Here is a 12,349-nt window from a genome sequence, read left to right on the forward strand (position 1 = left end):
ACACGGGAACAAGACTATTGGAAAGGTCGAGCAATCCAATTTATTATACAGTCATCTGAAGATTTCTTAAAACTGAATCTAGATCATCATATGAAAACGGATGAAGCAGTTTTATTTGTGTCTTTTAATTGACGTGCACATTTGTCAGTTAACCACTACGCGATATTAATTATTGATATACGCGAAACTTTAGATGAAACACCTTGACCAAATTCCAGGTAAGTTTGCATTCCCACTTGCAAATACCAATTCACAGACAATATGATGCGTGGAAGACGCTTCTATCCCCGGATTTCAAAAAGATTATTTCCGTCATGTAGTCCGGAATTTATCATACTATATTCGAAGGCGGTGACGGGTAGCCTAAGGGTTAACGTGTTCGTATGACACGCCGATGACCCAGGTTCGATTCCTCACATGGGCGCAATGTGTGAAGCCCATTTCTGCAGTCCCCCGCCGTGATATAGCTGCTATACTGCTAAACGGCGTACACAATAGTCACTCACTCACATCATTTTCTGAACGCAAATCTCTTCAAAGGTGCGTTCCCGCGGACTTCTGAAACAACTTGTAGCATACGAGTTGTAGTGCCATCAAAGATCGTGACCGCATATTGTGTAAGTCGCATATTACTCGCATCTCGCGAGATTCTCGCAAAAGACTCGGCAACATGGAACAGTTGAGTGAAATAGATACGGTAGCGTTTATGCTAGTCTACATATCGTAGTCACTAAAAATGAAGTGAAAGTCTATAGGTTCGGTTTTCTCTCTGGCAATGTCAATATTTTTCGGTTGTGTCTCCGACATGATGTCAGCATAAACAAAAAGGACATCACTCTCAGGTGAACAAAGATCTAAGCGATTTGAATGGCCAAGATCTTGCGACTTGCAGAAGGAATTAGTCTTACAACTAAGCTGATACTAATTGTATGCGATGTCAGATTGTTACGATTTTGGGCGTTCTCTTAATTGCGACTATGTTGCATGCTACAAGTTCTTACTACAAGTCGCAATGTGCGAACGCATATTAAGTGACCCCTGTATCATACATAACAAAGAAGATACTGTTTGCTTGTTTCGCCCCCTGTATCGATGGTGTACATTTTAAAGAATCTCATTTACTAGAAGCCGATTCAATCTTCCTTCGCCAGCTGTAATGTGAAGGACGCACCAGCAGTGAACCTAACGTGATAGTTGTTGACGCGGTCAGCGTGCTAGGTGATTGTGAATCGGGCTAATAAAGATCACATTTTTCTTATTTTATGTTTCCTGTAGCCACCAAATTCTGAACATGGGTAGGTCGATCGGGATTAAAAAGAGCTCAGTAAAAACAAAATTCGGATATCGGAGTAATACGTAATTAAACATCGCAAAAAGTAATATGCTTGATAAATTTGAAGATTTATTATTTTACGTTAGAACTGGTGATCACATGCGTACACACATAAGACAACAGCCCCAACTAAAAAATACCTAGTTGAAAGTTGCAAGGCAAGAGTGTTAACTTCATTTATTACAAATCTATTTATAACGGTTGGCGTGTTATGTGCAATGCGCATGTACGTGGTTTAAGCAGAGATGGGTCTCACAAAGGGAACTTGGAAAATCAATATTCACATGTAGTGTAATAGATCGCAGTGCGTTGAAATTCAGTTGGAATTCCCACTGAAACAGGACAATATGTAGATTTTAGGTCGCCGTTTCCACAAACGTCTTTTTAAACGGAAGGATATGTTATGAGGAACAAATTTCCCATGACACCGTCGTTATCAGCGTCCGTCAACACACCTCCGAGCAGGGTCTGGCTCACTCGGTGACCCACATTGCACAACACCGGGACATCGATGTTCACCATAAACAGCTCATGAGATACGTGAAGCTTCATTTGTAGCCGCTGTTAACACAGGAATGTTGACGGGAGATTCCCGTAGAGCTTTGACATGACAGATACACCACCAGAGGTACGCTTTGTTTAACAAGTGTTTATTATAGTTTCATTCTAGGAAGCTGCAGTGTAGACAGAACATTGCATTAAGCTAGCGATTTCACTTATATAATATATGTGGAAACGATGATGACACCCCTACCAGTTATTGGCAAGCCGTTATGGTATCATTCTAACTCGGGAATTTCCGAACGTTCTATTAATAGCAGTTTTGTCTAAAAATAGTACGTGTCTTTCCTGGACTCCGACCTTGGCTAAACTGATTGTGTTTAGTGTCTATGGCGACTGACATTTAAGCATTTGCTAGGGCAAGGATGAAATAATGTGTAAATGAATAACTGGTGTTTCATTCAAAACAACCCACGCTATAGCACGGTGGCCTCGAAATAACGAATCGTACAATTATACGGGATCTATTCTGAAATATCGATCGATCGTGATGTAACCAGATAATTACTAAAGCTACTTTATCGAACGATAGATATATCGATACTTTTTTTCGTATCGTAGCGTTGACCTCAAAATTGTTAACTGACACTAGAAATTGACGGTTATGTCAGTATTTATACACTCAGTCTGTTACGTGATAGCAAAATATTCGTTTCTGCAGAAACTAACTGAAGATAGCATATCGTGATGTGTATTGAAATGCATCGTATCATTCGAACATATCGCGATACGTATCGTCACACCTACCTAAATACACCATGTAGCTATTAGAAGATGAAGACACTTTGACTGATCTAAACATCACAAACATTGTGTCCATTTTCTAGGGCAGAACGTCAAATTTGGATGTGGCTCCAATTATTTGTTTTCATTTTATGAATCTACAAACGTAAACAACGGAGATACGAATCTGATATCCGCATGGCAGAGGAGCACGCCGACTTTCAAATTGATATCTCTTTGAGCAAATTAAGATATCCAGTTCAAATAAACTGAGTACGTGAACAATAGCAAGTCCTCATTAAAACTATAAAACAGTCCGGTGGCTTTGTTGAGGTTTCCTGGTGAGTGAGTGAGTGAGTGAGGAAGTGAGTGAGTGAGCGAATATTGTTTTACTCCGCTGGTAGCAGTATTCTAGCAATATCACGACGAGAGATGCCAGAAATCGGCTTCACACATTGAATCCATGTGGGGAATCGAACCCGGGTCTTCGGAGTGACAAGCGGACGACTTAACCACTAGGCTACCCCCACCGAGGTTTCCAAGGATGATGTAAACGTGAACGGACAAAGATGGTTTTCAAGGTGGTTCAAATGACATCCAAAATAATTTTTGCCACTGATACGAAATTGTCTTCCATAGATCTTTCCATAAAACATTGTTGTAGCTTCCCTGGTGTCTTGAGTGTTTAAACTAATCACATTTTCATATTTTACACATGCTATTGACATTTGTCAATAACATTTGGAATAAACAGAATCCAGGAAGAATCATTAGTGAAATCAATGAAAAAAATACTACTTCTATATCAAGTCCAGAAAGAAGGTGTGCCCAGTCATATTTTCACACATTTTCTTGAGAGTTTCAACTGTGTTTTAATACATTTTCGGGAGGGGTGGGGGATTTTCAAAGCAATGTACTTTGAAATCGATTTCACTTTAAACTGGCTTTTGAGAATGATGGAATTAATGTGACAGGACGTGACGACTGAAAAAAAAAGTTGAACATGATCTGAAAGATTAAAACTTGCACAATACGATCGCTAGACTTTTGTGCCACTATGGCGAGTTTCTTTGTGAACTTGATGTAGGTCCAATATGTCCAGGATTATCAGTTTGTAGAAGTTCTTCATTTAAAGTAAACTCATAAAACATACATTTTCTTCCCGTTTATTGCGAGCCATCGTAAGCCTGGTTTTATCTATTTTTCAGCAATATCATGGTTGGGGATCCCAGAAATGTGGGGCTTTCCAGTGGGGCTTGTAAGGGGTGAATTTCTTCAACCCTGTGGTCTGGTACAAGATTCGGGGGTAGTTTCATATACACTGAAACAATACATCCAGATAAAGTATTTTTGTATTTATTACGTTCATATCGTGGTTATAAGAGTGATTGAGTATCGTTTGATGCCGCTTTAAGTACAATTTCTGCAATGTCACAGCGGGGGACGCCAGAAATGTGCCTCACACACTGTGCCCATATCAGAAATCGAACGCAGATCTTCTTCGTGACAAACAAACGCTTTAGCGGCTATATTACCCCCACCATCCATGTATGAATACAAACCCATCTCTAATTCCTTTCATATTTCTTTAAGATGGAACACATTTTATATACCATGTGTGTAGTTATGATAATGGTCAGATTTGTTGTCCTGCAGCCGACACCGTGTCCAGAGGTCAACGCCTCGAAGTTGTCCAGACTCTTCTTCTTGTGGTCTAACGGGTACGTCAATATGTCAACATATATTAAACATATATAACTGTTATACATGTTGAGATGAGTGATATTTTTAGCAATTAATATAGGTATAGTCAGTGGTTCAGAAAATCCATCGCCCGAAGCCCGGGACAAGTCATTTTTCATTCCGGGCAAACAAATAATGGCATCTTACTTGTCCGTGGGCTACTAGATAATTTCTGCTTACGGTTTATCTTCATATCTGCTTAAAATGTAGCTATTAAATTTCGCAGTGATAATAAAGTAGGGTTATATATCTTGGCTGTTGATCACTTTTCGATAAATAGTCCGGAAAACACTAACATCAAATTCCATGTTGATTTATTTTATCATATTTTCATCATCATGATTATGTCATAAAAATTAGAGCATGTAGAAATTCAGGACAAGCTACTGTGGCAAGTGCAATAATCTTATTTCAGCAATAAAGCATAATTTCTGCAATGTCTGGCTTAAAAGTAATTCTTGCTGAAATTTCAGCACAGAACTAAATTCAGTGAGACATTTCTACGGAACTGATCAAATTCGTAGGTTTGTATATTTACTAACGTCGTACTGAGCAATATGGAGGACGTCTGTCAAAATCGAGTCAGACATCCTAGTGATTGATATCATGAACATTCTTCCTCGCAACTAGAATATGATAGCATGCATCAACCAAGTCAGACGGGAATCACTATTGATTGGGTGAATCCTACATAAAGAAATGGTAAAAGCTTCAGAAATGTGTGCATAAAATACTATGTTATCTTATTTGCAGCTTATTAAAGAAAGCGTATACAGAAACACTAACGGAGGACACCCTCTGGGGAATGAACCCAAGAGAGAAGTGTCAGAATGTATGTCCAAAGTTCGAAAGAATCCTTTCAGAAGGCACGTCAACATCAAGAACCTCAAGGTAAACACATCATAGGTACTGGGATTGGTCAATCTGGCAGTTATAGCAAGCGTTATTCAAGTATACAAAATTCTGTTTGTCTGTTCAATCATCTTTGATTTTTTTTCTTAAACAGGGGGAAAAACTAAATTATACCGAGCTTGTTTTCTGCTTTTGTATGTTTTAATGTTACGTTATGTTACTGAAAAACTAATTATCTTGACTTCACCAACGCTTATTCCTGAAACAGCTGGGTACCTTTTGCATAAAACGCCTGTAGTGATTTTCACAGGGTTTAAATGGATGTGAGTGAGTGAATATGGTTTTACGCCGCTTTTAGCAACATTCAAGCCATATCAAGGCGGAGGACACCTAAAATGGACTGCACACATATGGAGAATCGAACCCGAGTTTTCATTGTACCCGAGCGGAAGCTTTAAGTATAGAGCTGCCCCCGCTTCCTCCATTGTATCTAAGACGTGTGAAATGCCCATAAGTTGTTGTGTATTATAGCAAGAAAATACATTTAAAAGGCCACGTTGGAAGTACCTGAGTAAAAAAGAAATTTAGAGAGTGAGTGAGTGAGTGAGTTAATATTTAACGTCACATCGGCAATATCGCAGCCATATCGTGACGAGAACATACATGACAAAAAGAATACATATGGATATTATGAAGAACCTGTCTACGAAGGACAGTAAAACCACTAGATTATCACAGTTAGTATTAAAACTAGCATGGAAACTTAAAACATGATAGTATCACTATTTGGACAGTACAATATAAAACAGGCTATAGATCGCCAACAACAAAGGGTAGATCACCATACCAGGGACCATGGGGACTTACAGTACCTCTGCTACCTGCATGGTCCCTGGCTGGATTTACACCATCCCCTCAGCTGTTGGCGACTGTATGCAAGATTAGCCACAAATTAAAATGACACATATTCTACGATTAAAAAAAGTGGAAGATTCAATCTGACTTAAACCGTTTTGGGACTTACGTACCCTCTCAGGAGGACAATAATTTTACGGTACTTCAACCCCCTTCGAGGATACAGCCACTAACAATCGTAGCTGCTAATTGAACTTCCAATAATAAAATACTTATTTATTTACATGTCAGTCAATAAATTCAATTCTTTTAAAAATGCAATAATTAAATGAGAACGTACGTTACTAAAAAGGTCCTTCATAGTTCTTGATTTAAAATAATTGTCCCTTGTGATGGAATATTCAAAACAGTCAAGTAAGACATGCTTGACCGTGATGATTTCATCACAAGGGATGCAGAACGGAGGAGCCTCACCTTTCAAAAGATATTCATGCGTATACCTAGTGTGGCCAATACGACATCGTCGTAGTATGACCTCTTCAAATCTGGACCGACAACCCAAGTAGGTGTAACCAACATATGGTTTTATTGCATGTAATTTATTGATACCTACTTGGGTGTCCCACTTCTTCTGCATCAGATCACAGATGTAAGATCTAATTGTAGCTTTATAATCAGTATAGGGAATATGAAGTGGTGTCACAGATTTGTTGAGCGCTGCCTTAGCAGCAAGGTCAGCCAAAGTGTTACCACAGCTTCCAACATGGCTGGGTAACCAACCGAAGACGATGTCGTATTGGCCAGTCGCAAGATAGTTATAAAGTTCAATAATTTCTATTAAAAGTGGATGTTTACATGCTAGGTGTTTAATAGCCTGAAGGCAAGAAAGAGAGTCGGAATAGATTATGTACTGTTTATGTTTAGGATGTCTTTGAATATATTTAAGAGCTGTTAATATGGCGTTAGCTTCTGCTGTAAAAATAGAACTATTATCTGGTAATCTGGAAGATATTGTTCTGGATCCAATGACAGTGGCACAAGCCACTGCGCCACCGTCCTTGGACCCATCTGTAAATAAGGATTATTTATAATTGCTATATTTATGTTTCAATTGATGATATTCTTGTTTGTATTGTAATTCATTAGTTTCTGATTTTTTAAATGTAGTTAATGTTAGGTCGACTTAACCATCTGCCAAGGAGGAGAAGAAAGAAGACGGGAAGGAGCTATGTTTTCCAGCTCAATGCCAGCCGAAGAAACAAAGGGTTTAATTCTGTGCCCGAGATGCGGAACAAGAGAAGACTTTTTGTTGTACAAGTCCTCGTAGAGAGGATTGAAAACACAGTTATATGCAGGGTTAGATTCGTTAGAGTATAGCTTTGTTATATATTGTAAAGATAATTTTATACGGCGTTGTGTAAGAGATGGTTCATCGGATTCAACATACAGACTGTCAACAGGAGAGGTTCTAAAGGACCCAAGACAAAGTCTTAGACCTTGATGATGAACAGAATCTAATAATTGTACGTTGCTGTTGCAGGCTCCACCATATACGATGGAGCCATAATCAAGTTTAGAACGGACAAGTGATCGATATAGATGGAGGAGGGTAGCTTGATCACCTCCCCATTTAGAATTTGATACCACTTTCAACAAATCAAGTGCTTTCAGGCATTTAGTTTTCAGAGATTTAATATGAGGCAGAAACGTTAGGTGTGAGTCAAAAATTAATCCCAAGAATTTGGCCTCCTTGACAACTTTAATGGGAGTGCCATCTAGAGATAGTTCAGGGTCTTTATGTGGTTTATATTTACGACAAAAATGTATGCAATTAGTTTTGGATTTAGAAAATTTAAAGCCGTTTTCAAGACACCATTTATTTATTTTGTTTAAGCACAACTGCAACTGCCGCTCTATGGTATTCATATTTTCACCACGACAAGAAATATTAAAATCATCCACAAATAACGAACCATCAATGGAATCATTTAAAACTTTAGATAAACTATTTATCTTTATACTAAAAAGTGTGACAGATAAAATACTGCCTTGTGGAACACCTTGATCCTGATTGTAATGATCAGACAGGGTAGATCCCACGCGGACCTGAAATTGTCTATCATTTAAAAAGTTGGCTATGAATTGCGGCAAACGACCTCGGAAACCGAAGTCATGTAAGTCTCTTAAAATACCATGTTTCCAGGTTGTGTCATATGCTTTTTTTAAATCAAAAAAGATAGACACAGCATGTTGTTTTTTAATTAGTGCGTTTTTAACAAATGATTCCAAACGCACTAAGTGATCGACAGTGCTTCTGTTTTTACGGAAACCACATTGTATATCAGTGATAAGGTTATTTGTTTCCAAGTACCAAACAAGTCGATTATTTATCATGCGTTCCATGGTCTTGCAAACACAGCTAGTCAGTGAAATAGGTCGATAATTAGACGGATCAGTATGATCACGTCCAGGTTTAGGTATTGGTACTACTATAGCGTCACGCCATGAAGACGGAAATTTACCTGAAGTCCAAATATCGTCAAAAATAGATAAGAGTGCCTCTAAACAGGACTCTGGTAAGTGCTTCAGGAGCTGATAATGTATGTTATCAGCTCCAGTAGCAGTGTCATGAGCTTGATCAAGAGCAGAATGGAGTTCATGAATAGAAAATGTTTCATTATAATCTTCCCCATTATCTGAGTTGAAATTAATACTTCTTTTTTCTTGTTGTCTTTGATACGTTTGGAATTTAGGTACATAATTAGAAGAGGAAGAGTGTTTAGCGAGGGTTTCACCCAGTTTATTAGCAATATCTGATTTATCAGTAAGCAATTGGTTTCCATGTCTAAGATGATGGACACTAGATTTAGTACCTTTACCCTTAATTTTCTGGACCATGTTCCATACCTTGGACATGGGTGTCCGAGAATTTATTTTGGATACATAATTTTGCCAAGATTGGCGTTTGTTCTGTTTAAAAGTACGCCGTGCTTTAGCATTTAAAATTTTAAATTTATTTAAATTATGAACCATAGGATGGCGACGGAAATAATGTTCTGCTTTTTTCCTTGCCTTCCTAGCTTGTTTGCATTCTTCACTGAACCATGGTTTCCGTATATGTGGAACTGCAGAGGACTTTGGTATACATTCATCAGCTATGGAGTTCAGTTCATCAGAAAAGCATTTAATAGCATCTGGAACGTCAATAAAAAGTTCAGCTTTAAGTTTTTCAGCACACAGTGTTTCATATAAAGCCCAGTTAGCCTTTTTAAAATTCCGCCTTGATGATGGAGGAACATCAGATGGAGTTACAGATTTTAGTATAGTAGGAAAATGGTCACTTCCACAGAGGTCATCGTGGACTGACCATTCGAATTCATTTAGTAGTTCTGAATTTGTGACTGACAGGTCGAGAGCAGAATAAGTTCCTGTACCAGGATGTAAATATGTATTGGAGCCATCATTATAAATACATAAATCATTATCTGAACAAAATTCCTCCAGTACTTTACCTTTACCATTTATTGTTGCACTACCCCAGAGTGGGTTGTGTCCATTTAAATCTCCCATAATAATGCAGGGCTTTGGGAGTTGATCATATAGAGCTTGAAGATCGAGTTTGTGAAACGTTGAAGACGGAGAAACATACAGAGAACATAATGTAAACGCAACGTGCAAAGTTAGTCGCACTGCAACAGCCTGAAGATTAGTAGTAAGTGTAACTGGGCTATGGATAACGTTCTGTTTAACTAGAATGGAAGACCCTCCAGTGGCCCTGTCACCCTTAGGCGAAAAACAATGGTATGCACTGAACGAACGTAGGTTAAGAACATCTGTCTCTTTCAAATGTCTCCTGCAGACAAAACGCTGAGGGTGATAAATCTTGGATTAAAAGTAACTGTTGTAATTCATGGAATTATTCCTTAGTCCCCTACAGTTCCATTGTATAATAGGATATAATCTATCGTTTGGGAGGATTTATTGGGGATCTTCCCCGTACCTTTTTGGCGGGCGACAAGCTGTGTGCCCTGGAGCGGACGTTTTCAGTCACGTCCATGTCCTCAAGGGATCCATATATGTTGTATAAATTGATTTTATTGTCTGACCCTTTGGGTGCTCTACCACTAGGTTTTTTCAAAGAATCTGGCTTTGTACCTTTGCTTTTAGAAAGTTGTTTAGACTTTGTAGGCTGAGATGATGCGTTAAGATCAGAGGATGTTTCACATTGGCTTTGAGATGTACTAGGAACTGATTCTGTTGTTTGGGTCGATATTGCAGGTGAGAATATCAGAGGAGGTTCCGTTTTAACCCAGGTCAGGTTTGTCTGACAGCATACAGATGACGTTGTTGTTTTAGCGGCTACTGTTTCTGACGATGTTCTGGTGATAGAAGCATAGCTCTCCTTATGTTCTGAGCTTTGAACTAGCTTTTTAGCTTCCGCAAAACTAACGTTTTGAGTGAATTTTATCCTATTTATCTCCATTTGATGTTTCCAAACAGGACAACTTTTAGAGTAGGAGGAGTGGTCACCCGCACAGTTTGTACATTTTTTAAATATTACTGTCACAATCTTCTGTTGTATGTGTCTTTTCGCCACAGTGAGCACATACAACAGACAATGTGCAAGTATTGACGCCATGACCGAACTTTTGACATTTAAAACACCGCAAAGGGTTTGGAATGTACATGTCCACATTGATGTTACAATAACCTGCTTTAAGAGATTTTGGAGCAGTTGGTGAGGAAAAGGAGAACAGGTAAGTATTGGTGTTAGTTACAACATCATTCTTCCGGATTGTGAAACGTTTTACATTGAGTACAGCCTGATCTTTCATCTCAAAGATGATGTCAAGCTCTGTCATATCCGCAAACAATCGGTCACGATCTCTGATGATTCCCTTGCTCGTATTCAGTGTTTTATGAGCCGTAAACGTGACTGGAACGCCGACAAACAATTCTGTGTTCATAAGGTTTGTGGCTTGTTGCCTTTTCCCACATTCAACCAACAAAGCATCGGAACGCAAACGTCTAATATTCTTGACATCACCTGCAAGGCCCTGTATACCCTTGGATATGGCAAAAGGGTTCAACTTTAATGGAGTCTTGTCAACAGTTTCAATTACAAGAAATCGTGGCCAGTATTCAATTGACGTGGGCAGTCTTTGATCAGTATCAATTGGATCAGTGTCTAGTTGTCGTTTGGTTTTTTAGGAGGGTTTTCATAAGCCATGGTTAATTTCCAATAGTTCGTCATCCGAGCTCCCCACCCACCACGGAGTATCACAAGGACAATGCTAAAAACAAGTGGGTCTCCAACTTGCAGCACCAAGGATACTCGGATGATATACTCCAGCAGAAGAGTTATTAATAACACATCTACCAGATTGGCCCATGAGCCACCGCCTTCTGGCATAAGACTCTAGGCAAAGTGCAAAACATCATGCATCAAAATCATAAACATGTTTAGAGAACAATTCTGCCAAGACCAAAAGTAACACATTTTCCATACAGATTAGTGTATTGACAAAAATTAAGTCCATAAACAGGGCTTGGCGTGACCAGCCGATTGATAGAATCGGGCCGATTCTACCACCCGTCTAGGTGAAGTAAGGGCCAAAGTGGTGTGTTGGGCAAATGGAACGCAGTTTAAAGCCCATCTGCCCTCAACCACCAGGATCCCGTCCTCCACCGACACGGGACGCAACCCACGGCAAACAGGTTGCCCAATTTAGTCGCCTCTTACGATAAGCAATGGGGTGCTGTGGACACATTCTGTCCCTGGTCCACACGGGAGAAGAGCACTTAGCGTTACCCAGCACCCACCACGAGGAGGTGGCTCTTCATGGGTGCCGAAATTTAGAGAGAAGGACGTGAGATGATTTGGGGTCGAGGTCGATTTCATCATACCTCCGTCTGTTAGAGACTTGCTTCTATAAGACTTGCTCCTGTAATGACATCGCAAATTCGGTACTCTCATCTCCAATATATGATATTTCACATCATGTCTAACCATGTCTGGAAATGAAGTACACAATGGATTAAGAGAGGCCAGTGTGGGAACACTTAAGTCACACCGCAATGAATCAGTTTAGCGAAAGGCCGCCTGGCGGGGTCGGTTCTGAGCGCTCAGTGTATACGCTACACCGTATGAGTCAATACTTCTTGAAACCACGCGCGCTTACAGACGCTTGCCAGGCAATGACAGTATATAGGACCATGTTAATTTCCTATATATTGCCACTGCCTGGCTCTGACGGTATAACGTATACCCTCTTAATCCAG

Source organism: Haliotis asinina, chromosome 6 (genome assembly GCF_037392515.1).
Source record: "Haliotis asinina isolate JCU_RB_2024 chromosome 6, JCU_Hal_asi_v2, whole genome shotgun sequence".
NCBI classification, from domain to species: Eukaryota; Metazoa; Mollusca; class Gastropoda; order Lepetellida; family Haliotidae; genus Haliotis; species Haliotis asinina.